Source organism: Podarcis gaigeae, assembly GCF_964106915.1.
Source record: "Podarcis gaigeae genome assembly, chromosome: 2".
NCBI lineage: Eukaryota > Metazoa > Chordata > Lepidosauria > Squamata > Lacertidae > Podarcis > Podarcis gaigeae.
Window position 1 is genome coordinate 30,773,234 of NC_139679.1, and position 26,743 is coordinate 30,799,976.

Here is a 26,743-nt window from a genome sequence, read left to right on the forward strand (position 1 = left end):
GCCAAGAAGATATTTCCAAATCACTGTTGGGCAATAATGCAAAATAGCAGATGGAACTTTCACTTCCATAAAGCTCCAGGAAATGTTTGGAGAAAGTCACTATTGTAACTGAAGTGACTCCCAATCGAGCAAAAGTCAAGGCTCCCTGTGACAGATTACAAGCTTCACGTGAACAAGGCTCAGTCTCCGACATCTGCGGTTCAAAAGAACTGCAGGGACAACAAAAAAATAATAATGCTCAAGACTCTGGAAAGCTGCTGCCAGGTAAAAGAGTATGTAATTACTAGCTAAACACACCAATGAGTTGCTGAAATATAAAGCAGCTTCACTGCAAGATTCCATAAAAGCATTTATACAAAACTAAAACTTGCAAGTCACACAGATTTGTTCATTTATAAATTTAAAATACATGCGTAGGTTTAGAACTGGAAATTCTGCCAGTAATGTTATTCTAACATGAATCTAAATCATTTTACAACAAGGAAACCTGCATATTGGGTGGGGGGCAGGATAACTGCTATTTTAGATCACTATAGAAGCATTAAAATTTTCACCACATTGCAAATATTCCTGTTCAACACTACAAAACCGTTAAGCATTTTTAAGTTCCAGTTATTGTAATGGAAAGAGATTTAAGCTTAACACTCCCACTGAAGTTAATGCAGGTGCTTAGCTTGGCTGGATTGCGACCTTTGCTGTAGGGTTGTTGTTTTTAGCAGCATTTCAATAAATAATGTACTGAGATTACTAAATTTTTAAACAGTTTCTGAAGGCTGCAACTCTAAGCACTGGAGAGTAAGCCCCAGTGAAAGCAATGGAACTTACACTAAAATTCTAAGCATTTTCATGCTGAAGTTATGTCCTTAACTTCTACCTCATTTTGCTTTGTAAAGGAAATTACTAAACCACCACCACAGTTATCAGGGAGCATTAGCATGGTTGTCACATGTCTGTTTACAAGGACTAAAAAGTCTTGTACAGTATGTCTCCCACAAGTTCTCTCTCTTCTATGAGATTTCTATTATGCCCACTATATCAATGCCTTCCTCTAAGACTAAGCACTCCAGTTCATCCATCTTGGCCCAGAAGCTACTAGCATTAGCATATAAACACTTTTCAAGTGTCTTTGGCACTTAGATTGTGGCCTCTCTGAATTGCTGCACTGCGCCCCTGTACTCACAATCAGTGTTCGAACTCCCATTGTTCCAGGCACATTTTGCGACAGGGACTATCATTAGCACAAGCAGTTTCTGAGCTCTGGGCACAGTACTACGCCTAAGATTTCAAATTAAAACTGCAGAGTGGAAGGAATGGAGACCTTTTTCTGCCTCCCCACTTCCAGCTACTCTCTGAAGGCTGGAAAAGAGATCCTGTTAAGAATATTAGAGGGGTGGGCAGGGAAAGGACTAGACCATTTGAAAAATGAACATAATATTTTAGCTGCAGTTCATTTTCAGCTTTGTATTCTGGTTATAAAAAAGTGCATCTAGACTTTCCGTTGTTGTGCCCATAACCTAGGTTTAAGGTGCCATTTAGCTCCTAGTTTTCATATCTCAGTTTCTAACACTGTTCACCATTGCCTAGTTCTACACTTCCCTATTTTAATTTTCATCAGTTTTATCACTCTCATCCCAGAGGAGAACTTTGTTCCAAATCGGACCCTCCTCAGCTCCTGTCAGCTCCTCCCCCCCCCCCATTGGTTTAAAAGTTGCTCTACCACCTTTTAACACTTTAAATGCCAACAGCCTGGCTCCATCTTTGTTCAAGTGGAGCCCATTCCATTAGTAAAGCCTGGCTTGTCACAGGATGCAGGCTGTCCCCAATGCCTAACATAGCCAAACCCCTCTTCCTGACACCATTGTCTCATCCATGTACTGAGACTACAAAGCTGCACCTGTGTAGCTGGCCCTGCACATGGAAAAGGGAGCATTTCAGAGAAAGCTACCTTGGAGGTCTTGGCCTTCAACGGCCTTCCCAGCAACCTAAATTTTGCTTCCAGGACCTTACAGCTACACATTTCCCCATGTCAATGGTGCCAATATGCACCATGACCTCTGACTCCTCCCAACACTATCTACCAGGCTATGTAGGTGACAGTCAACATCCACAAGCAAACAATTCACCCTGCATTCTTGAATGCATGCTTTGTGCTTTACCATACAAAACTGTATCCCTTTTAAGGGAAGTTTTCAATGTTTGATGTTTTATTGTGTTTTTACTCTTCTGCTGGGAGCTGCCCAGAATGGCTGGGGAAACCCAGCCAGATTGGGGGGGGGGTATGATGATGATGATGATGGTTGTTATTCATACACAGTTTTACCCTACCCCCTTATATTTTATCTTCAATTAGTTGTAGAAAAAACTTTTAATTTATGCATCAAAAATTAAATTCCCCGCTATCACCTCAGCATCATTAAACATGGCCAATCATCCTCTTCATTACTAATAATTCATCGTAATGCATAACTTTTAGTGAAAACAAGTCATCAGGTTGTCCCATAATAAAACAAATGTATAGAACTTGAGTCAGCACCCTTTCCCTAAAGAGCCGAAAAACTTCCTTTGCTGCGGCCACAGTGAGACACATCAACATTTAAGTAATATTTCATTCACATTTTCATGAGTTTATATTATTAGTGCTTTCTAACAGCTCTTGGAAAGTGTCATTATTCTCACTATATAATTTCATAGGGCTGAAATAAATAGTTAATGGGGCACAAAAATAGAAATAAATCTTTATAGAAAATGCTCTACATTAGCCAATTTAATACTGTGCCTGGTATGTTGCCATTTGACTAGAGAGCCTATTATGAATTCTGATGCAGAAACAGCAATTATAGCTCAGCATTAGAAGTGCTATAATTGCCAGTTTAGAAATAACATACACAGATAAATATTATACTATTAGTAATTATGTGCAATACCAAAGCATTCCAGAAAGAGACTAAACATGGAACTAAGTTCTAAATTTAGTAATGGGGGAAGGGAGAGTTGGATATGCAAGTCCAGAAGTATTAATACAATTCAAGCAAGTGGAACTTCAAAAAAGCTTTAAACAATCTATAAGCAAGTTCTTATTAATTTAAGGGAGACAATTATCCTTTAATACTACTGATACAGGTAATAATCATCAATTGTTCCATGCCTTCTTGCATGTTTAACTGAGATGTGTAGCTAAGCCAGATTATAGAGTTAAACTGTAGGTGCCTGAGGGATGAGGCAGGCAAATTTACTACTTGTTATATCTTCCAATCATCTCACATTACAGTTTAAATTAATCTACATTTGTACGGAATAAACCAAGTTTCTTTTTCTGTATGGCTGTGAATTCTCTTTAGATCACCCCTTCAGAGACTCCAAAGCCAGAGGGAAATCTTGCTTAAATGAGTTCAAGCTAATTATCCAAGAGAGTGAAAATTAGAAGGAGCAATGGAAATACAGTAAATGCTTTGGATTTTTCCCCTTCACTAGGCACACAAAACATCATGGTTATAGAACAGAAGCAGGCAAGGAGGCACTTTTGTTGTAAGGATATATTCTCTAACCCAGAAACATTGATTATACCACAATACGTAGGAGAAATAGTAAAGGTGTTTGCACAGCAGAATCAAATATAGTTCCATGACCTTCCCCTCACTGCTTAGTCATGACATGTATATACTTAATCAACACTGGCTCAAGAGAAAGTAAAAGAACAAAAGGTAACTAGTCAACTGAATCTCTCTTTTAAAGGGTTGATTCTTTACTACGACATTATAAAACCGTTCCTAGGAACACGTGCTTTTTCTAGCTTACAACAACAACAACAACAATAATAATTTATTATTTATACCCCGCCCATCTGGCTAGGTTTCCCCAGCCACTCTGGGCGGCTTCCATCTGAATATTAAAAACAGTACAGCATCAGACATTAAAAACGTCCCTAAAGAGGGCTGCCTTCAGTTGTCTTTTAAAAGTAAAATAGTTGTTTATTGCTTTGACATCTGCTGGGAGGGCATTCCACAGGGCAGGCGCCACTACCGAGAAGGCTCTCTGCCTGGTTCCCTGTAACCTTACTTCTTGCAATGAGGGAACCGCCAGAAGGCCCTCGGCGCTGGATCTCAGTGTCCGGGCTGAATGATGGGGGTGGAGACGCTCCTTCAGGTATACAGGACCGAGGCCGTTTAGGGCTTTAAAGGTCAGCACCAACACTTTGAATTGTGCTCGGAAACGTACTGGGAGCCAATGCAGATCTCTCAGAACCAGTGTTATGTGGTCCCGGCGGCCACTCCCAGTCACCAGTCTAGCTGCCGCATTCTGGATTAATTGCAGTTTCCGGGTTACCCTCAAAGGTAGCCCCACGTAGAGCGCGTTGCAGTAGTCCAAGCAGGAGATAACTAGAGCATGCACCACTCTGGCAAGACAGTCTGCGGGCAGGTAGGGTCTTAGCCTGCGTACCAGGTGGAGCTGGTAGACAGCTGCCCTGGACACAGAATTAACCTGTGCCTGCATGGACAGCTGTGAGTCCAAAATGACTCCCAGGCTGCGCACCTGGTCCTTCAGGGGCACAGTTACCCCATTCAGGACCAGGGAATCCCCCACACTCGTCCGCCCCCTGTCCCCCAAAAACAGTACTTCTGTCTTGTCAGGATTCAATCTCAATCTGTTAGCCGCCATCCATCCTCCAACAGCCTCCAGGCACTCATACAGGACCTTCACCGCCTTCACTGGTTCTGATTTAAAGGAGAGGTAGAGCTGGGTGTCATCTGCATACTGATGAACACCCAGCCCAAACCCCCTGATGATCTCTCCCAGCGGCTTCATATAGATATTAAAAATCATGGGGGAGAGGACGGAACCATGAGGCACCCCACAAGTGAGAACCCAGGGGTCTGAACACTCATCCCCCCCCACCACTTTCTGGACACGGCCCAGGAGAAAGGAGCAGAACCACCGTATAACAGTGCCCCCAGCTCCCAGCCCCTCTAGACGGTCCAAAAGGATGTTATGGTCGATGGTGTCAAAGGCCGCTGAGAGATCCAGCAGAACTAGGAAACAGCTCTCACCTTTGTCCCTAGCCCGCCGGAGATCATCAACCAGCGCGACCAAGGCAGTTTCAGTCCCATGGTGAGGCCTGAATCCCGACTGGAAGGGAACAAGTTCACTGGGATAGCTTTTCTTACAAACATTTCTGTTCGACAGTGAGCACAATTCTTTCAAAAGCAACATAAAATAATGGTGATATTCTGCCACAGTGAGCATGCAAGTCACCACACTGTGCACTAGCTGCAGCTTCCAGGTCATCTCAAGGACAATCCCAAATAAGAGTGCAGAATTCAATGCGGAGCTTACCAGTAGATGGACAATAAATAGCTGGCCAGGTTAAGCCAGTCCAGAGAACCTCCATAGTTGTATTAACCAGTCAAAACTGGTAAAGGGCACTTCTAGACACTGATATCACCTGTGACAAAGATGCATCCAGGTGCACTCAGTCTACAAACCTGTTCTTTCAGGAGAACAAGACCCCAACTAAAGCAAGCAGCTGATCAATTATCTGGACTTGGGAATCGCTCACCCACAGTGCCTCCATCTTGCCAGGACTCATGAGTCAGTCTGCTTGCATTTCTCAAACATCACAAACATCAAACTACTTTTGAAGGTCAGGAAGCTGTAGTTTTCAAATGCAATTTGTTACATGGCATGGTGTCTGGTGTTCCCAGAAATAGAAAAAGAATGTTCTATATAATCCAAGGTATAAATTAAATGTAGTACTATGCATTTCCCCCCTGTGTGGTCTTGATAATCTTTAGGATGTGTAACCTTTACTTTGGAAAAAATGTTACTGATTTAATCTGTAATATTATTAATACAAAGATCAGTATAAATGATAACCATCTGTTATAATGGAATAAATTTTAAGTTTTTGTTTAAAAGAACTGTTTAAATGCTTGCTTTTATAGCTGTCCCTTCAAACATTGTGCATCACAACTAATTTATTTGAACATCTTCAAAGGACTCCTTCCTTGCCTCACATTGTTGCCTCCTCTGATGTTTTGTTTTCTCCCATTGTCTATTTTTCCTTCTTTGTTTCAAATAGACATTTCAATTGACCCATGGGCATACAAATGTTACACTATCTATGAGGTTTTAAATACTCCTAGTCCATAGCAAGCCATAGCAAATTCTACGATTTCAGCCAAACCTCTACCAAAGGTTTACCCCATAACCTTCACAGAAGTAATCTGGGATGTTTTTTGGATGACTTTGTCTATGAATGTGAGGATAATTTAGTAACCAAATCCAGATACCTACTAATTCTGGCTACTCAAACTTTCATTAAAAAATCCAAGTCATTAATGTACTATTTTAAAGTATAGGGAACACTCATCAATCGGACCAATCTTGCTTAATAGCATCTTGTGATGGACTATAAGAGCCAGTTCTCATTAACTCACTACTTTTAAGTTATTGTTCCAAAGAACACTAAAGGAACTTGCTTCCACTTCACTATACAATCAAACTGAATATTTGTACCAATTGTATTTGGCTATTGACTCAGAAACACCTCAAGACCCATACAACTGCCCTTTCCCACCAACAGAAAAATGAATAAAGTGCTGGCCACTCTACAGTGATTTGGATATTACAGTTATGACATGCTTCATTAAATCAGGCTTGTAGATGAGCCCACAAAAGTTATAGCTGGGGGATGGCAGACGACAGACTGAAGCTGCATTTGTCTGTTGGGCATGAAACCCGTCTGGTTTCTGTGCTGGGTGCAGTGGAAGGGGCAAAATGTTCCACCCCTCCTCCAAAATCTCATTCATTCACCTGTGTGGCAGTCCATGAACTTGCTTACATGTGATGCTAAAGACACGTGTAGGACTGAAGAGACAGCCTATTACTGTTGCAAAATTTGATGGGAAACAATAAGTAATCTATATGGAGGGCAGCACACATAGCTTTTTGGCTATATCATCTTTTAGTATTTAATGTAATACCCTAACCTTATTAAAAAAAAACCCCAACTTCTGATAGCAGTCACTGTGTTAAGAATTCATCTGCTCTATCTTGAAAGACGCTGCAATTCTTGCATCTCAAGAATTCAGGGTCTAAATTTCATAGCACGGCTGAAAACCATTTATTTAGTTCACAAACCATATTTGCAACATAGAAAAGGTTAAGGAAAGTTCATTAAGACCTGGGTTGATGCCCATACAAAGGACCTCTGAATCCATGTCTGAAGCGATTGCTTGATATGATAAATTTCTCCCTCTATGAGCAAAGGATATTCCTGCAGGAACCTGCAGGAACCTGCAACAATAGGGAAAAGCTTGTAGGTCCCTCCAAAATGTTTTATTTGTGCTACCTATAAGTCCATTTTTTTCTTGTTGAATGAAAGATTACCACACCAGATTTTGAAGCCTTATATGGCCTGAAATTTGAATATATGTGAACACAGAGTAATTTCTAGGCAAGACTGTGCTAACGTTTTATCAAGGCCAAAAGATCAATTGGGCTAAAGAGGTAGTAAGTCAATAGGCAGTGTGTACCAAGTAATTCAGCACCAAGAGACTTAAAATTTAATCAGTTTACTTCCAAGTCTCAGTCATGATATCTGTGAACATCAGCAATGTGATGTGTTAATATAGGCATCACCTACAAATTCTTATTAGGAGAGCTAGCAGGTGGGAAATGGACATAAAGCACATATGACTGCAGAAAAATAAATTGCTTTATCTTAATCAGATTCAAAAGTACAAATTGATGTTACCTGGATGGTACATGCAATAAGGCACTTCCAATAATCCTCATCCCAAATATGATAAATTTCTCTTTTCGTAGCAACTATTTTTCTGTCTTTTTTGTGATATGGAAGAGCAAAGGAGCAAAGCAATACATTATGTTATATAATTCCATTCATGTTTGTAAAATCCTTATCACATGCAGAATTGTCAGGGGCTATTGCCAGGTTTACTATGGTATGGCTTCAGCTAAAAGATTCTGCAGCTTTCTCCTTAGCAACCCTCAAATCCTGCCTTTCTGCTTCTGGTAAGCAAAGCAATTTTTCAAGGCCTGACACAATAAATATATTTCTTTCTTTCTTTTTAATCAAGCAGGGGAAGGGGGACAAACTACAGAATCTACTTCTCCTGTCTCATTATTCTCTAGTTCCTAAGACATTTGGGACCCTCGGAGGGATATATAACATGAAACACCATAACAGGATTTTAAGTAAATACCAGGACACAACTTTAAAACCTTCTTAGTACACTGCATAATTGCCATGCAGCTGTGACATTTTACCCTTCCTCTTTTATTTTTCTATTTTAAGAGCTCTTTAAAGTTTCAGGCTACATGTGGCTCCTCATTTCCTGAATGTAAACTCATCAGTACTGTAGATTCAGTTCAGGCTGTGAGACTGCATGCAGCTTGATGCAGACACATAGCTCACCGGGGAGTCATTTTTTCCTCCTTAGACTGCAGGATGGACCAGCCCCCACCAAGGAACACTTCTAATTAGAATTTGCTTCAAAAAATGCACCTTATCATCAATGCTAGAAATTTTACAATAGCTGTGTTAGCAATCTACAAAATGCAAAAATGATAAAAATATATTTATATACCACTACAGCATATAAAATATCAAAGCATTTTACATTATTATCTCTATATACTAAAAACACATACAAATAAAAACTCAGAGTTGTATGGGAGGGTCTTGAGGTTAGCTATAGTGGGAAAATGTACAACTAAATGGAAAGTAATTAGGAGACAAGCAAAGAATGATTACTTTGTAGGAGAGGGATATGATTTTATTACCTTTGTTGCTGCTAAAACTAATGATTTATCTCCTCCACATTATATGATGGTTTGGATGTCTTGAAGTGAGCTGCTCTTTTGGTATGCATTGTGATTTGTATGTAAACTGTTATTTCTTTGCCACACTTATCTGCTGAGGAGTAACAAGGCTTTCAAAGGATCTGTTGGTAGCAGGGGGAGGAAGGGGGTCTAGTTTTGTTTCAATTATTTTATTTGCTATAGTGGTTTATCTGTATATGTTTGTTTGCTGAGTGAGGTAAGTATAAATGATGCATTGCAGTTGTATCAACGTACTTTATTGAACAGCTAACTTCCTCTGCTTATGTATTTACTTATTCTTGAAAACCCAATACAAATTATTTCAATAAAAATAAAAATAAAAACCAGAGACCCTCAACTAATTATTATGGAAATATGCTTGTATAAGTTTGCCAGAATGGAAATGTTTTTAGCAGGTGTTTAAAGGAGTATGCTGATCCTCAATTGGCAGAGCATTCCACAGAACTGGGCCAATTACACTAAAGGCTCTACTTCGCATTGATGTCAAATAAGCCTTGCCAGCTCAGGGGACAACCAATGAAAATCCTGCAGATGAGCTCAGTGGTGAGGCTGGGATAGAAGGGTTTAGGCCATGGGTAGGCAAACTAACGTCCGGGGGCCGGATCCGGCCCAATCTCCTCCTAAATCCGGCCCACGAATGGTCTGGGAATCAGTGTGTTTTTACATGAATAGAATGTGTCCTTATATTTAAAATGCATCTCTGGGTTATAGGAATTCGTTCATTCTTTCCCACAAAATATAGTCCTGCTCCCCACAAGGTCTGAGGTACAGTGAACCAGCCCCCTGCTGAAAAAGTTTGCTGACTCCTGGTTTAGGCAGTCCATGAGGTGCCCTGGACCTAAGTTTCTTAGGGCTTTGCAAATTAGTACAAGGAACCTGAACCTGGCTCAGCAGGAAGTGGGCAGCCAGTGCTCATACACGGCAATACTGCAGAAGAAAGGATGGCAAAGGCTAGATGAAGTTTAAAGACAAAAGCACATTACTGATGTCGGAATAAAACAACAAATTTAAAGAAACAAATTTGGTGGTGGCGACAGGAGAGGGGGGGGAATTATATTCTTCAAATATACCCCCCCCCCAAACACAAAAGAGGGTAACAGAGGAAACTGTGGGTCTCACGACCTATTAAAGCAAAGGAAGTTGAATAATTCAGTGCAAACTTTGCTTCCATTTTCTCAATTAGATTAGTAGAAATCAGCATAAACATTAGGTAAGACTTCAGAGGTCAGTACACAAAAGTGGTGACTAATGTTACTGGAGGTTTGAAAGGAATCCAAGATAGCAGAGCCTGATAAACTATACTTTCAATGTGCTAAAAGAATTCAGTGGATGAAAACATAGCAACAGCTATTAATGCAATCAATTTTTAAAGCCTTTAGTGACTAAGTATTTGACCTGACATGGCTCTCTCCCTCCTATCCCTCAGATACTCTGTGCAACACCAGTTCAGACGAGATTGGGGGGGGGGATACATTCAGTATTGGGCCCAATGTAACAGAATTCCCTTCTAGGTGAGGTCTGACAGGCCCCCAATTTCTGCAGCCTACTGAAGATTGTTTTCCTTCCAGCAAGCATTCTAACTGAAGTTAGATCAAATAGTTTTAACAGATTTTTACTTTTTCTATATTGTATTTTCTGCATACCACATACAGATTACTGCAGTTAAGTGGTATATAAATTGTTGAAATCAATCAATCAATCACAAGGTATGAGTAACATAGCAGAATTTTAGGTCAGCTTTCATAACTCTCAAAATGTACTTTATCCTAGAAGGTTATAGAGGACTTTTGGGGGAAAGTGAATGGACATTGGTCATAAATGGCTCAGTTGCAACAACTTGGCAAGTTCTAGGGTAAGGGTTGGGTTAAGTGAGCTCATCAGTTCTCTAAAAAAGGTATATTCAACCTATTCAGACCGAGGACCCAAACATGAATTTGGGGGTTCATTAATTAATCTTTTGCCATATATTTGCATGTTGGTACTGCTCCTGTTGTAATTCACCTTGGATCAGGTCATAACCCACTAATGGATCTCAGCCCATCTGTTGAAGACCAGTGCGCTAAACCACAGTAAGAAGGAAAAGCATGCACATTTTCTGGAGAGAAAATTGCTTTTGCTGAGTGGGGCTTATTTTCTGAATAAACACACACAAGAATCAGCTGCACACCTAGCTGGGATTTTTCATAGCATCAAAGAAACAAACAGCTTCTAGTGCTGAACCCCATTCCTATTTGAGTAGTATTCAGCTTCATTTACCCTAGTTGGCTATTACCCACACAAGTCACAGTCAGAGTAGCTCCACACCAAATACATACTTCACCCACAGTTTGCTTTAAGACCTTATTTTGCCACAAAGCAAAAGTGTTTTAAAACACTAGAGGCTGGAGTATAATTACAGGAAAATGTGGATCAGATTTAAACTACTTAACCCTTTCACTACGTTCTTCTGATATTAAGCCTTTCCACGTGTCTTCACAAGTGCAGAGTGCAGAACCACACAGATATGCCCTCTCAGATGAAAATCTTGATTGGATATCAATCCATCACTGTCCCTGACCACTAAAAACAACACATTAGCAGCTTTATAATGAGGCAATTTATTACAATGAAATCTTAGGTCCTTAACTCAGCAGTCTCCCACTTACACATTTAAATCAACCTTTGGTCAACAAAAACAGAATCTCAAGACCAGTAGAAATGAGTATTTCATGTACATAGTGGAAAATGTGATTTACATTACCAAATTTTATGACAGAAGACAATACTGTACAATAAATAACGGTTACTCTAGCCTAATTATGCCTTCTCTGAAGGCAATCCACTCTTTAGGGCTTTATAGGTTAAAAAACAACAATAAACTACTTGATTGCTATTGCAAGAAAGCAGGGCGGAACCTATTGCGCTTACCCTGGATAAAAAAAACCTAAAAGAACTTTAAGAATGACTACTTGAAGTACATTAAAGACAAAACATAGTTGTTATGGTTTAAGCATTTGTGGACTAGAGTCTACTTCAGCCAATGTATCTGGTGAAATGAACTGTGCTCCCTGAAACCTTATAGGGTATCATAATAGATTTGCTAGTCCTCAAGGTGCTTCAAGACTCTTTGCTTCTGCTGCAGTAAACTAATATGTCTCTGGAAGTTGTTCTTAGAATAAACATGTCCCACGTACCCACATGCCAGCTAAGCTGTCAGAGGCTTGAAGACACCCATAGACTAGCCCAGAAAGCAAATGTAATTGTGTGTAGCCTAAATGGTTGAAGAAAACATCACATCCGCCATCCTGTTGTCACAGTGGCCAACTAGATGCCTGTGGGAAACCAGCAAGAAGAACACAAAAACAAAAGCATTCTCCCCTCCTGTGGTTTCCAGCAGCTGGACAACAAATATTAAACTGTTACCTGTACTGTTACCTGTATGTATGTATGTATGTATGTATACATACATACATACATACATACATACATGAAAGACCTCAGCTTTTATTAAGAAATAACTCTGGAGAATTTCAAAACCTCAGCACTGTAAAGATTCAGCTGCTTTATCCAAAGGGAAAGCACCTGCAAGATATAGATGGGTCAGTTCTGAGTATCCAATAACTACTTTAGTGGTTTACGTTAAAGGGCCTTTTAAATGCTATTATGCTTGCCTCCCAAGTTCCCTTATACAGAGCTTTCAAATTCTAACAAGAATACTCAATTCTTTAAACCAGAAAAGCTAACCCCAAACAAAGCTCCTTTCGAGCCTGGAGAACAATGACTTGTGGTTATTGGTCGCTCTGTCCTTTTAGACTTTGGCATCAACTTCCTCTTTGCCCCAGATTCTTCCATCTCAAGGTCACTTTGCCTGCAGTGCTTGCATTTGTCAGCAGGACAGCAAAACCAAGAGGATTTTCCCATTAAAATGATTTTGCAAGTTTCTTGGTTTGGTTCTAAGATGTCATATCATTGCTGTAGAATGCATGAAAAACAGCACACAACAGCCCAATGGCTATATTTCACTCTTGTCCAGCTCTTTCCAATAAACCCTCCAGAAATGCTTTCCTTTTTTTATTATGGAAGCATGCTTATATTGCAAGATTTCTAGTTCTACATTTTAAGCAGTGTTACTGGAAGCACCTCACTATATTACCGTGCAGGGGGGAGAAACCCTGCTTCAGCTAACTTCGTTAAGAATTATAAATAGTACCAGAGAAATAGTACTAAAAATATCAATAGATTAAGATCTTGCCATTGAATTGGGAGTGTGTGTGTTCCATTTAGCTATCCTTGCTCATTACCATCAAAAAAGCTATTTTATACATACATACATACATACATACATACATGAGAGATGTTCCGATATCATTCCAATAACCGCCTCGTTATAACAATACCAATTTTATCCAATTATTATTATTAATGTCAATTATTCAAATGTCAAATTATACAATTAAACTGGCCCCATCACATGCTATAGTTGATTAGTTCATTCTTCTACATTTTTTCTGCATTCCAAAATTTTAATAATTTCCATTCCATTCAGATACAAGAATTCCTTATATAACAGCTACCATCTTGTGATTTCAATTCATGTTGGTCGGTAATTTATAAAGTTTCAAGTGAGGAACTTTAGCTGTAATCCTTATTCTTTCCTGCATGTGACAATTTTTTCCAAGTTTCCCCATCCATCCATAGTGTTGGATCCTTTATTCCTGCAACTGTTGGTGGTTCTCATCATGTCTCGGGAGAAGCTGTTATCCCACAGTTTCAAAAAGTCACTGCATTGCTTCATCCCATGATTTGGTTTCCAGCAAACAAGCCGTCTCTGCCATTTTTTCTGCCTGTTCTCCATGAGTTTGTTTAATATACTTTTAAAGCCATACACTATAGGCCAGCAGCAATCATAGATTTTTGTGGTAAATCTCTACACTAGCTCCCTGTCTGCTCCCAGATCCAGTACAGTGGTACCTCAAGTTACAAACGCCTCAGATTACAAATGCTTCAGGTTACAAACTCCGTTAACCTGGAAGAGTTACCTCGAGTTGAGAACTTTGCCCTAGGATGAGAACGGAAATTGTGTGCCAGCAGTGCAGTGGAAGCAAGAGGCCCCATTAACGAAAGAACGCCTCTAGTTAAGAACAGTTTCAGGTTAAGAACAGACCTCCAGAACGAGTGAAGTTCGTAACTAGAGGTACTGCTGTACTTATCTTCAAAACCCTCCATACCTTTCCCCTCTCCCTTATGTCTCCATTCTTATACCTCAATATATGCCTATCCAAGGCCTTCACTCCTCTAGCTCCACCACTTTCCATCAAGGGACTGTTCTTTCCATGTTACTGTCCCATGTGCTTGGAACCAACTCCCACAACAATGCTAAGCCATTGTTTGGAATTAGAAGTGAAACCTTCCTATCTCTTCCCATCCACTCCAGGGGGGAGTGGGGAGCACAGAGCTCCTTCCCACTTCAAAGAATTAGCTGCACACAACCAGATAGATACCCAAAGACCCCAGTGGAGCTCTTCTCTGTACTGTCACCTTGCTGGCACATTTGCACATCATGCTAGCCATTAGTCAGAATGGAATGTTGAACTTCCATTTTCCATCCAAGCCAGTCCTTGCTTTCCAATCAAGAGCATAGGACAGAATCTGATTAGAGCTTCAGGGTTAAATGAAATTCTAACTGGAGCTAGAAGGCAGAGTGGGGCCACAAAATTTGGGGTAATGGTTGATACATGCACACATTCTACACTGCTATGCTAAGGGAGGAGAGCTCCACTGGGACTCATAGTAAGTGCTCTATGCTGCTACACTCTCATGCGGCAGGAATCAGACTCTAAATTGTTCATTTGGTATTAAACACTTACCGTATTTTTCACCCTATAGGGCGCACCGGCCCATAGGGCGCACCTAGTTTTGGGGAGGGGGAAATAAAGGGGGGAATTATTTCCCCCCCCCCAGGCACGGGGCTGGGGAAGCCCGAGCTTCCCCCGACCCCAGGCCCCAGAACAGGCTGCTGTCCGCAAGCCTTGGGAGCCCGGTGGGAACTCCCGCCGGGCTCCCAAGGCTTGCGGATAGCTTCCTGAAGCCTGGAGAGCGAGAGGGGTTGGTGCGCACCGACCCCTCTCGCTCTCCAGGCTTCAGCGAAAGCTTCATTTTTGGATGGGGAAAAGTGTGTCCTATAGGGCGAAAAATACGGTAATAGTGGACAGACATAGAAATGGTGCACTGATTTAAATGCGATAGAGAAGTGGTGCATGTACTAAGGCTAGTTCTTGTGTTTTCGAAAGCTAGTACGAGTCTTTTGAATAAGTGTTCAGTATTCAACTGAAAGTTCAAATATTGGGAGCTTTAAATTTCACTAGGAAACTTGTGATCCAATATTGGAAATTGCTGAGCTTTGCCCAAGCCTTGCACTGAAATTTTTTAATCTTACATGTACTAAATTCAAAACGTCAACCTTGGGAGAGAGTTATTAGAATGGAGGTATATGCTGAAAACCTTTGAAAAGAAAGCCATTTCATTTCCAAACCATGAATATTAGGCTGATGGAAACATTTCCCCCAGCATATTTCCCTCTTTCTTTTACAACAGTAATTAGCATTTGCTATAGTTTTAAAAGCAAAAACCCTGCAGAAATAAAGGAAAAGCAATGGCTTGGAGACTATCCAATAATTAGGTCATGTGTTCAATTAGCTTTCATGCTTAACTAGTTACTCTTTAGGAAATGCTCAGCCTTTGATGTACAGTAGGCAGTACACCACTTAATTAGGAAGGAGAGGGGAAATGCAAGAGAGCAAAACTTCAGAAACCATATCAAAGTCCACACCGATATCTAATAAGGAGTACAACAGCATCAAGAGAAGACAACATGCGGAAAGGGGAGGGAAGTGACTTTTCAATATACAGTAGATGCTTCAAGCAAAAAAGAAAATCTCAATTACTTCAGATATTAAGAAAACATTGGTGAGATGGGAACAAAGAAGATATCTTGATGGATAAATGCATAAGCATTTCCACCGAGCTATGGTGCAGGCAACAATGCAAGTTTATACATATTATAGGACACACTGGAGTTTCATAGAAACAGGGAGTTACAATGCTACTTAGCATTTACATAGCACATTTCACCTGTTTAAAGTGCTTCACACGAATAATCTCTGCAACAACCTTGTCAAGATAGAAATTTCTTACCTACCTTTCACAGCTAGGGTGACTGAGACTTAGGGAACTGTGGCTTGTCTAAGCCCACCAAGTGAACTCAGGGCAGAGCAAGATTTAAACCAGGGACCTTCCTGCTAACAGCTCTTGTGATTCAGTACAGTGGTACCTCGGGATGCCAACAGGATCCGTTCTGGAACCCTGTTCGCATCCAGAAGCAAACGTAACTAGCAACGGCACGTCTGTGCACGTGCACGTCAATTTTCGCCGCTTCCATGCATGCTCGTGACATCATTTTGAGCGTCTGCACATGCGCGAGCAGCGAAACCTGGAAGCAACACGCTCCGTTACTTCCGGGTTGCCGCGGAGCGCAACTCGAACGCGCTCAACATGAAGCATTTCAACCCGAGGTATGACTGTACTTTGCTACACCAGCTCTCAGTTGGTGAAAGCAAAGGATGCTGTTAGAGTCAGACCATTCACTGATCTAGCCCAATATTGTCTGCTCAGACTGGTAGGTGGCAGTTCAGGCTCTCAGACACAAGTCTTTCCCAGCTTTATCTAGAGATGCCAAGGATTGAAGGTGGGGACATCTGGAATGTATGTGATAGATTCTAGTTCGAGACAGAAGATCACTTCAAATGACATTGGCTGAGAAACACATTATTTTAAAATTTGCAAGTATAACCGTATGAAATTGAACACATTTGCCAAGCTGGAAGCTTTTCCAAAAGGTTTTTATGCATAAGAAGTTAACTGTATCAAGTTCCACAAAACTTGTCAGCAGAAAATAAAAGCCTGAATACTATTAGCCTTAATCTGTTTACACATCTAAAAACACAGTGTAACACATACTCCAATACCTTCACTCCTATACTAAGAATTAAGTTGTTTTACTTTCTCCCATTTCAACTCTCTGACCAGGTTCAAAAATCAAGGTTTGGCAATGCTTGTAATAATAGTATGATGGCCCCAACTGTACCCTCTGTATCCTATTCCACCAATACCTCATTTGCCCAATTTCTCCACCTTAATAGCATATAGAAGGTTAGAAACATGTAAAGCAGGTATCTACATAACAGGGCATTCATAGGTCTCAATAAATGAAAGCTCCCAGCATGGAGGATAGGGAAGACTTCTACCATACTTAGCACCTCCCATCACTCAAAGTATGAACTGGAGCCTCATTACAGAGACTAAGCAACACAGTTTTGAACTGGCCCTATCTAGCCATGGAAGGAACACTTCTGATAGTTAACTCTTTAACGACGAGAAAAGCACTTACAGCCACTTCCACAGTGTTCCAAATACACATGCACACATGCTTCTAGTCTACAGGAAGCTGCCCACGTGTCTAGGCCCTGCAGAGCAGTTGCAGCAACAGGGAAACTCCACCTCCCTGCTAGCTTATATACCCTCCCCGATGGGTTGTGCCCCATAACCTGAGACTTCCTGGTTCCAGGAGACTGTGGGGCAGGAGAAGGTGGGGAGTCTACTGGCCTGTCTGTCAGCTGAACAGCCTCTTCTTCTTCCATCACATCTGGCACACTTACCTCTGTCTCTAGACTGCCCTGACTCTCCCTTGTCCCCTGGCTCCTGCCTTGCAGGCAGCATCTAAGCCCATAAATCACTGGTATCCTCTCCTGGGTCACTCTCCTGTTCCCTAGCCTCTGCCACACACAGTTCAGAGTCCTGTCAGCTAGATTTCTTTTACTGTATAGCAGTTACCCATTCTTTTTAGTCTAGTGATTATTATAATATGGATTTTGTAATATGGATTTTGTAATATGGATTTTTACAGGCATGCTTCTCTGGGTCTGCTTCAAACATGACTAAACTCTTACATGGAAAGCACTTGGAAACAAACAGCGACATAAGCATCACAAACAACATTTACATGCATATTATGAGTTGAGAAGGAACAAAAAGAGGAACATATTATGAGTTGAGAAGGAACAAAAAGATATGGTTTTTCAGGATAGTCATCTGCAGCAAATCATGAACATTTGCAATCACACAACGATTTACTGAGGCATGGAATCAGCTGTGTTTCCTAATCTCTTTACCCAATGAATTTTTATTTACTTTTTAGCATGTACAGTGGTACCTCGGGTTAAGAACTTAATTCATTCCGGAGGTCTGTTCTTAACTTGAGTTACCACTTTAGCTAATGGGGCCTCCCGCTGCCACCGCGCCGCCAGCGAGCGATTTCTGTTCTTATCCTGGAGCAAAGTTCTCAACCTGAGGTACTTGTTCTAGGTTGGCGGAGTCTGTAACCCGAAGTGTTTGTAACCTGAGGTACCACTGTATTTCCAAATGTTTAAAAAGCCATCTTCAGGAAGGTGGAGCAAGCTTGTTTTCTCCTGCTCCAGAGGGAAGGACCAGAAAAAATGGAATCAAGTTACAAGAAAGGAGATTCTGACTAAACATCAGGAATAACTTTCTGACAGCATGAGATGTTTGATAGCAGAACAGATTCCCTTGGAAGGTCATGGACTCTCCTTTATTGCAGGTTTTTAAGCAGAGGTTGTAAGGCCATCTGTCATGTATGTCTTAGTTGAGATTCCTGCATTGTCAGGGTCCCTTCCAATTCTATGATCATGTTACGACCTTAGCTGCACATTGTTTCCTACACAGAAGGACATTCCATTGAGAAAATTAGTACTGTTTGAAGCAGCTCTTAAGCAGCTCTTGGTCATCTCTCGGTTCCTTTCTTTACTCCTAGGCATTCAATCTCTGTAATAAAACACTGTATGTTACCAATGCATTTGAGATGGGGGGGGGGGGAGAGAAGAGATGGGTAACAGACCAAATAATTGCTCCTGCCACTCTTTCCAGATGAATCAGTTCTTATATTCCTTGTATATCTTTTGTTAACAAACAGCAAAAGCAAAGGGGAATTACTTAGCTATTCTGTTCATTTAGTCCTTTCTGGAACTGTTCCAGAATGCAAGCTTATTAAGACTGCGATCCATGCTCATGTACCTGGGAGTAAGCACATGTAGACATGTGCAATCTTGCTTCAATAATCTGTGCAGGCTTCAAACAACTTTATTCTGAAGTAGCAAATTTCAATCCTCTGTCCCTCTAGTTCTTAACACTGCCTCCTTCCAGTCATGCCTACTAAAACCAGGTTGTCATGAATGAATGTGCTCCAAAAGGGACTGAACTAATCTGGTTCTGCTGAAATGTTACTTTCAATTTCTCAGTATTAAGACTGTAAATCCTTTAACATGGCCACACAAAAGTAGCAAAAACTACATCATATGAATAGTATGTTAAATGCAAGAATATTTAAAGATCTTGTAAGGGCTTGACAGATTTAAGATGATGGCATCGAGGTCCTTTTATAGAATGAGTTTAAAACTAATTGGGGACATTGCTGCTGCTATAGTTGCTGTAAGAACACAAACGACCTTCAGAGCTCCTAGCTTGGTGCTACCAGAGAGGAAGATGGAATGCCATAGATTTTAATGTGCTTAGATCCCAAAGACAGGAATCTAACTTACCTCTCCCGCTTCCTACAGCAAATGTTTATGCAGTGCAGATGCTAGTGCTGAGCATGGTACAAACAGAGTAATTTTAAATTAAAAGGACATATGTTACAATTGTTTTTAGCCACTTTCTCTTTGATATGCCATAAGAGATAAGGAATACCAAAACATCAGTTATACAAGACTCCAGCATAATGTTGTGTGTGGTTTTTTTAAATAACACAGAATCCACTCCCCTCAACAGGGCATAATATTGCTATACAAATAATAATGTCTGATATGCTTGGCCTTTTCTCATGTGCAGAGAAGGTTTCATTCAGAGCACAGTTGAGACTTTCAGTACTACTGTTTCTATTCTCTTTCACCTTCTGCAGATAGGAAGCTGGAATCCAGACACATATAAAAAATGTGAAAATGCCTTTTGTAAAAAAGTTTTGAAAAATCTATTGAATTTGCCATAGCTCATCGTTGCCATCTAGTGTCACATTTGTATAATGCACTTTACAACACACTTAAAACGTTGCTGCTTTTGTTCATTTCCACTCATTCAGCATGGGAAGTTCCATCATTTTCCCACATGAGTAACACAGTAATGAACTGTGAAGCAGGGCACTGCAATGTCTTGCTTGCTGAGCACTTCAAACCATTTCACCTTTCAGCAACTCATTAGGTCAGAACACCTTTCCTTGTCTAAAGTCATTCAAGCTTCATATACTGTATTTTACTACACCTCTCTATGTAAGGGAATTATACAGATGTCAGACCTGTGGCGATCATGCATATAGCTAAATATTTTTAAGCATGAAAATTATAAACATCTGAAGCAAGCAGCACTTAAAACAGTGTTTTACTTCAACCTAATAAATCTGTAGTCATATACCTGGAGAACCTTTGCCAAATGACATATTCAGTATAGTACAATCGGAAATGCTCAGGTTGACCACAGGGATCATTCAATGGATACAAAGAGCATCTTGGGCTCATAGAAGAGAATACCAATGTCTATCCATATTGGGAGCTCTGTGGTATGTACTGCTGGAACTCAGTCAACATTTCCTAGCCTCAGATTTCCATTAATAAAGTCAATAGAATATTTGTCACAAGATTGAGGGGGATAAAGCTTCTTGAGTACACCACACATTTAAAGGTCCACTGGAGATTTGTAAATTATTCCTACAGTGCCTCTTTAAGATTGTGGTAGTACTTGCAATCATTGTTTTTTTAAAAGTTTGCCAAAATTTCTTGCCATAATATTAACCAATCAATTAATTAACCAGCTAAAATGTATTCTCTCATCTCAACACAGGCTATATTTTGGGGATATTTAATTTCTATAACAGTTTCTCTTGATTAAATAACACAGGCAAATAATTTATTCTTTGGAAAGCCATCTCAAACACATTGCCTGACTTCAGGGATGTACACACATTGTTTATGAAACTGCTATCAGCACTGAACTTCATCAATTAAAATCCAATTAAAAATCCACATTTAAAACCTATGATGAATGAACTAACTGATTAGTTGCACCAATTAATCTGCAAATGATTTCAGACTTGAACGCTACTGAAGGTAGCTTCCCAACACAAAGAAAACAGTCTAATGTTAAAAAAAATAAATACATGAGATATAACTTTTTTTCGCTGCACAGATAGTCATAGTGGAAAGTGCCAGTAGGTCTTGCAATTTTCCCAGTGCTGTATCTACAAATTTTTCCATAGAGGGCAGTCTGCACTGCTTTCCTCTACTCCCTGACTGTGAACTTCAAGTGATGAATGTTATGTATCACTACCATACCAAGGCACATGACCACATTAAGAGCAAAAACCTAAAAGCAAAATATGTTGTCACAGGATATTGGAAAAAAGAACAAGCTTTACCTTACAGCTTAGGGGTACACAACATGGCAAGCTATTACTGCTATTCAATGCTAGTCATAGACAGAGTAGACCCACTGCAACTAATAGGCATGACTAACTTAGGCTCATTAAATGCAACGGATTTACTCTGAGTCTTCTTCTTTGACGATCACTCTCAGGTGCCACCTTTTCAGGGCCTCATGTTCTGTTTGAGGGTCAAGCAGACATTTGGGAAAGAAGGCCTGGGCCCCTGGCAGAGTATGTGGAAACGGATTCCGTGATGAATGGCAGAGTAGTACATGGGAGTGGAGAGGTAAGGACAGAGAGGTGGCAAATGTGTGTGCAGAATGGGAATGGTACAACCTAGGCCATCAATCCTGATGGGTTTTTATCCATTTAGTTATGAAAAATTACAGTTGGTAAAATGGGCCTCATAATTGATGATAGGAATGCATATAAAGATTAAAGATAGCCTAAAATAATTAAAATGCCAAGTTTATAAAGAACTGTCACTTGAAGAAAATTATTATGTTAATATATTAGTCAGTGTTCTGTTTGCACTATTGTTCAGTAGCTTGATTCAATTTTTTCTTTGGCAATTTCAACAACAGGTAGAAACCAAGCACACTGTTTACTTTTTTTGAAGCAATATGAAGAACTGAAATTGTTTGGTGCAAGTACTTAAAATACACATTACAAGTAGTTTCAAAAAACTGCAACTGCGTGCTCAAACCTCAGATGTTCTATTCATGATGATCAGAATTATACAACCATCAAGCACTAAAATGTAAAAAAAAATTGCTCAAGTAATTAATGGAGTATTTCCTATTCAAGTTATTAATAAACAAGGACCAATTAAATGCCAACATACTTTCGTTTGATGATCCCCTCATGCAGCTGAATAAAATGTGCAATTGTAACTATAATAGCTATATTCCCGACATTTTGCAGCCATTCTGTTGAATTGGGAATTTTGTTGATTTCCTATTATTTAGCAATGAACGTTCTAGCTACCATTAATAAATTTAATATTATTGCTGTACTTGAGTAACAATAAATTATTCGAATAAGAGTACAATCTTAGGATCTCCCATACTGACCAACATTTCACATATAACAGGATTCTGCTATGCATGAGTGTGAGAGACTGCAGATGGGATATTAAAGAGTCCAATGGCAGAACCCAATACTAAGGATGCATGAACATGCCTCTAATTGCTCCTTTTCCTGATAGGAACTGGACTAGGACTATAAATCCCAACAATGAAAGTGAAGACAAGATTTTCTACGTGCAATGAGGAGAAACTGAAGATGCAAGGACATATAGCCTCAAATCAACTTGTGACTCCCTGCCATGGGAAAATATGCTCTTCTGGGAACTGGGAGTGCCTTTGCCTTCCTCTTGGACCCAAGATACTCCTAGGGAGTGTTGGGAAGAGGAGGCAACAGTAGCTTGCAAGATATTGAAGAGCAAAGCCCTGATCAACACCATACATACCCTTGATCCAACGCTTGAGACCATCTCTAACAATCTCTACATCTGATCCTGTAAATTTAATATCTGATGAAACCTTATATGATCACCCATATCATCAAAGTTGCATTTATGATAACACTTCTTAATTTGACACTTCAAGTCAAATCAACTATGTATTGTCTGCAATTAGACAGGATTATACTCATCCTGAATATCTGCAGTTGCTGAAATCTGGCACTGCTGGTTAGGAGGTGATCAAGGTACATGACTATCAACTTTAGTTATAGAGTAGACCCACTGAAATAATAGACTTAAATAACTTGAGTCCATTAATTTCAATGGATTTAACTGTAAGTATGACTTGGTTGAGTATCACCTTTTAATTCAAATCTACTTTAAATTCAACTGAGGCATGCTATCAACTATCTTAATTCCTTTTTAAATAATGACCTGGCTGAAAATGAAGACTGAATTTCATATAAGGCATGTTCAAGCCTACACGTTTCTTGCAACTGAGCCATGAGCATCACGTTATCTTAAAGGCATTTTTTCTTTTTTAAAAAACAAAAAACAATGGGGGAAATATCTGCATTCTGAGATAAAACATTATGACACAGTAAGTGATCTATTTATAATGGTGGGTTTCTTACTGAATTTGTAGTTACTGAACTGTTTCTCAATGAGATATAAAGTCAATGGTCATGGTGTTTAGTTAACAGTGATAATTGTTTTTATTTTAAGAACTGAATAGATTGCAGGAAAAAATGCTATTTTAAAGGTAAAGATCAATAGTGCAAGACCATCCATATGGGCACTATAGATGTTGGTGATATATAAGATAGCATCCTATGTGAAAATGTGGTAGTCTCTGGGATCTTTCTTTCAGAAAGTTCAGGAAACAATCCTATGAATGTTTAATAAAAATGAAGCCTAATTTTCTTCAGTGGGCCTTACTTCCAAATAGTAAAGGGATCCCTGACCATTAGATCTAGTTGCGGACGACTCTGGGGTTGCGGCGCTCATCTCGCTTTATTGGCCGAGGGAGCCGGCATGCAGCTTCCAGGTCATGTGGCCAGCATGACTAAGCCGCTTCTGGAGAACCAGAGCAGCGCACAGAAACGCCGTTACCTTCCCACCGGAGCGGTACCTATTTATCTACTTGCACTTTGAAGTGCTTTCAAACTGCTAGGTTGGCAGGAGCAGGGACCGTGCAATGGGAGCTCACCCCGTCGCAGGGATTCGAACCGCCAACCTTCTGATCGGCAAGTCCTAGGCTCTGTGGTTTAACCCACAGCGCCACCCGCGTCTCTTTTTACTTCCAAGTAAGTGTGGATAAAATTGAGCTTTAGGCATCAGGTGATCGTGCTTTGTATCCCTGTATGTGTACATAGTTAGCAAAACATAAACCTGCTTTTCCCTAAGCAGATGTAGTTCTGTAGTGCCTGTGGGCTGCATGGGCAAAGATTTTGGAATATGTTCATAGACTGCACAAATGCTCCATTTAGCTGCAAACTAATTTTTGTCATTCTACTCAGTTTTATTTATAAATGCATTCCTATACTGCCATACCATTAAGTATCAGGGTGGTGTACAACATTATGGCATAAAACACCATTAAAACAATACAGACAATCATTAAAGTGACTGGCTAATGAAAAAGTAAAAAATTAAACAGCTGCAAAGGCCTGTCGTTAGTATGCATGGCTCATATTAAAAGATCTGCAGAGGTGCTGAGCCAGTAATTTCATGTTACTGTTCTGCAGTTAGGGAACATTTTGCCAAAGAAAGCCACCTGGCACTGTCCTGCTATTGGTGCAAGAAACACATTTATGTTTTTAGCCAGGTACTTGGCACTATTTCAATGTACCAATAAAGAACTTAAGAACAACCAGCTTCTGGGAAGCCCCAGGGCATTAAGGCAGTCGCTCTTTTTACACTGTTGTTCCCCTCTCCCCAAAAACTGATGTCCAGTGCATCCTACCTCTAAACACTTAAGTCACTGACTGCAGAGTTCACCACTAAGTTATTCTGCCTATTTCTAGTCCACTTCAATTTTGCATGTGATCATTTCTAATTTCATTCCAACCAATTTCTGCATTGTGCAATCTAAAAAACAATATTCACAAAAATGCATGTAAAAAACAAATGTGAAGGTCCAAGGACCTTATTTTAATAAATTTTCCCATATTGTTTTACAGGTAGTAACTGCTCTAACTGGCAAAAAAATTTTTTAAAAGGCTTGCTGACACAACAGGAATCACCAAAGATTCCATGAACTATTTAACTGGCTGGGGCAACCCTGCCAGATGGACATAATGAAATTGTTATTGTTCAAATTGTTGTTGTTGTTGTTATTCAAATTGGGGCCACAAATGCTACTATGAGTGACAAGATGTGATAGCATGCTATCCTTTCTAAGGCCATTTTACACACACACACACACACACACACACACACACACACACCCAAGATATATGACCCTATTAGGGAGCCCTGTTCCACTACTGCAAGTCTTCTCTGAATCAAAATACTTTCAAACACTATTGGATGCAACACTTTTTAAAAATTCTAATCAAAATTATTTATTCTGAAACACTTATTTTTAGCCACCCTCCTCCAAAATCAAGGATATGACGTCTACCACTTAAAAGTAGCCAGCACCACACCATAGAACAAACCAAGGCACAGATGGGATTGGCTTTTCAGCTCTGGACAGTCCATTCCCTTTCTACATACTTTGCAGTGGCAGCATGAAACCTATATCTGAAAATAGGTCAAGCCACACATTCAGATGATGTAACAATCCTAAAGATTTACGAGTGTGTGTGTCTGAAGCGACAGCAGGATGACTACCAGGGGTGAGGGGCGTATTGTTCAGGGGTTGCTGATACAGTTAAGATCTATTTTTTGAGATGCATTATTTTTGTTACTATCTGGATTATGGTTTTGCATTTTTATTGTTGTACCGCATTATGAATTGTTTAACTTTGTTGTTTATTTATTAATATAAATTGTAGAGATGGGACCTTGAGGATCGTCAAGTCCAATCCCCTGCAATGAAAATATCCTGCTCACACCACAACCATTCTTGGGTGGACGATGTGAACCACAAACCTTCTGGTTAGCAGCCAGATACACTGACCCATTGCGCCACCTGAAGTAGATGTTTTCATTAGCCTACCATGACTATTTAAATTTTGTTGTGTCTTGCACCCCTATTGAATTATGCAACCATTGTGATGTTGTGAGTCACCTTAAGCGTGGTTTACCAGAGAAAGGTAGTATACAAGTAAGATGGTGGTGGTGCAAAATGCAAGCTATGATGTCCCCACTGTGGAAGGAAGTGTGGATCCAGAATTGGCCTCCACAGTCACTTATGGACTCATTGTTAAAAACGTGTTTGCGGAAGACAATATTACTCGGCTACAACTGATTGCCAAAGAAGAAGAATACTTAGTAGCATAGTTGTGTGTTCGACTTTGAATTGTCTCCAACAAGGAAACATCGATCTCAAAGCCCACTTCCGTAGTGCCAAGTATTTTTTAAAAGCCTAACCCTCCTTTATTATTGATAAGATCTTGCACAGATTTTTAGGAGCCCCTGCTTTTTTACCATTCTAAATGCCCATAACCACCAATAGCAGCTATTTCAATGCTTTAAAAGCTAGCAAATAAAAGACAAGTAACTAACCAATATAATTATGAGCCACACAAAATTTTACTGCTGCTGCTGAATTTTAAAAATTGTTCAGGCCACCTTAACAAAAAGGAAATCTGATTGCTCAACTGCATTATAACAATTAGCAATAAAATAATGAAATGCCCCATAATATTTTCCGGTTCTAAAGAAACAAATGAAGAACTCTAGAAACTGCTGAACCAAAAACAAGGAGTGAATTTCAAAAAAAACAA

The 26,743-nt window shown here is 40.0% G+C and overlaps 1 protein-coding gene and 1 long non-coding RNA gene across 3 annotated transcripts in view; one reads left to right on the top strand and one right to left on the bottom strand.

Annotated features, from left to right (window-relative positions):
* The window catches only part of RPTOR (regulatory associated protein of MTOR complex 1), a 311,493-nt gene that overhangs the window by 235,162 nt on the left and 49,588 nt on the right, over positions 1-26,743 (bottom strand). The window lies entirely within an intron of this gene.
* Positions 120-25,180, top strand: LOC310839344. Its single transcript, XR_014561457.1, has 3 exons — positions 120-264; positions 5,493-5,638; positions 25,031-25,180. It is a non-coding gene; the product is annotated as an uncharacterized lncRNA (long non-coding RNA).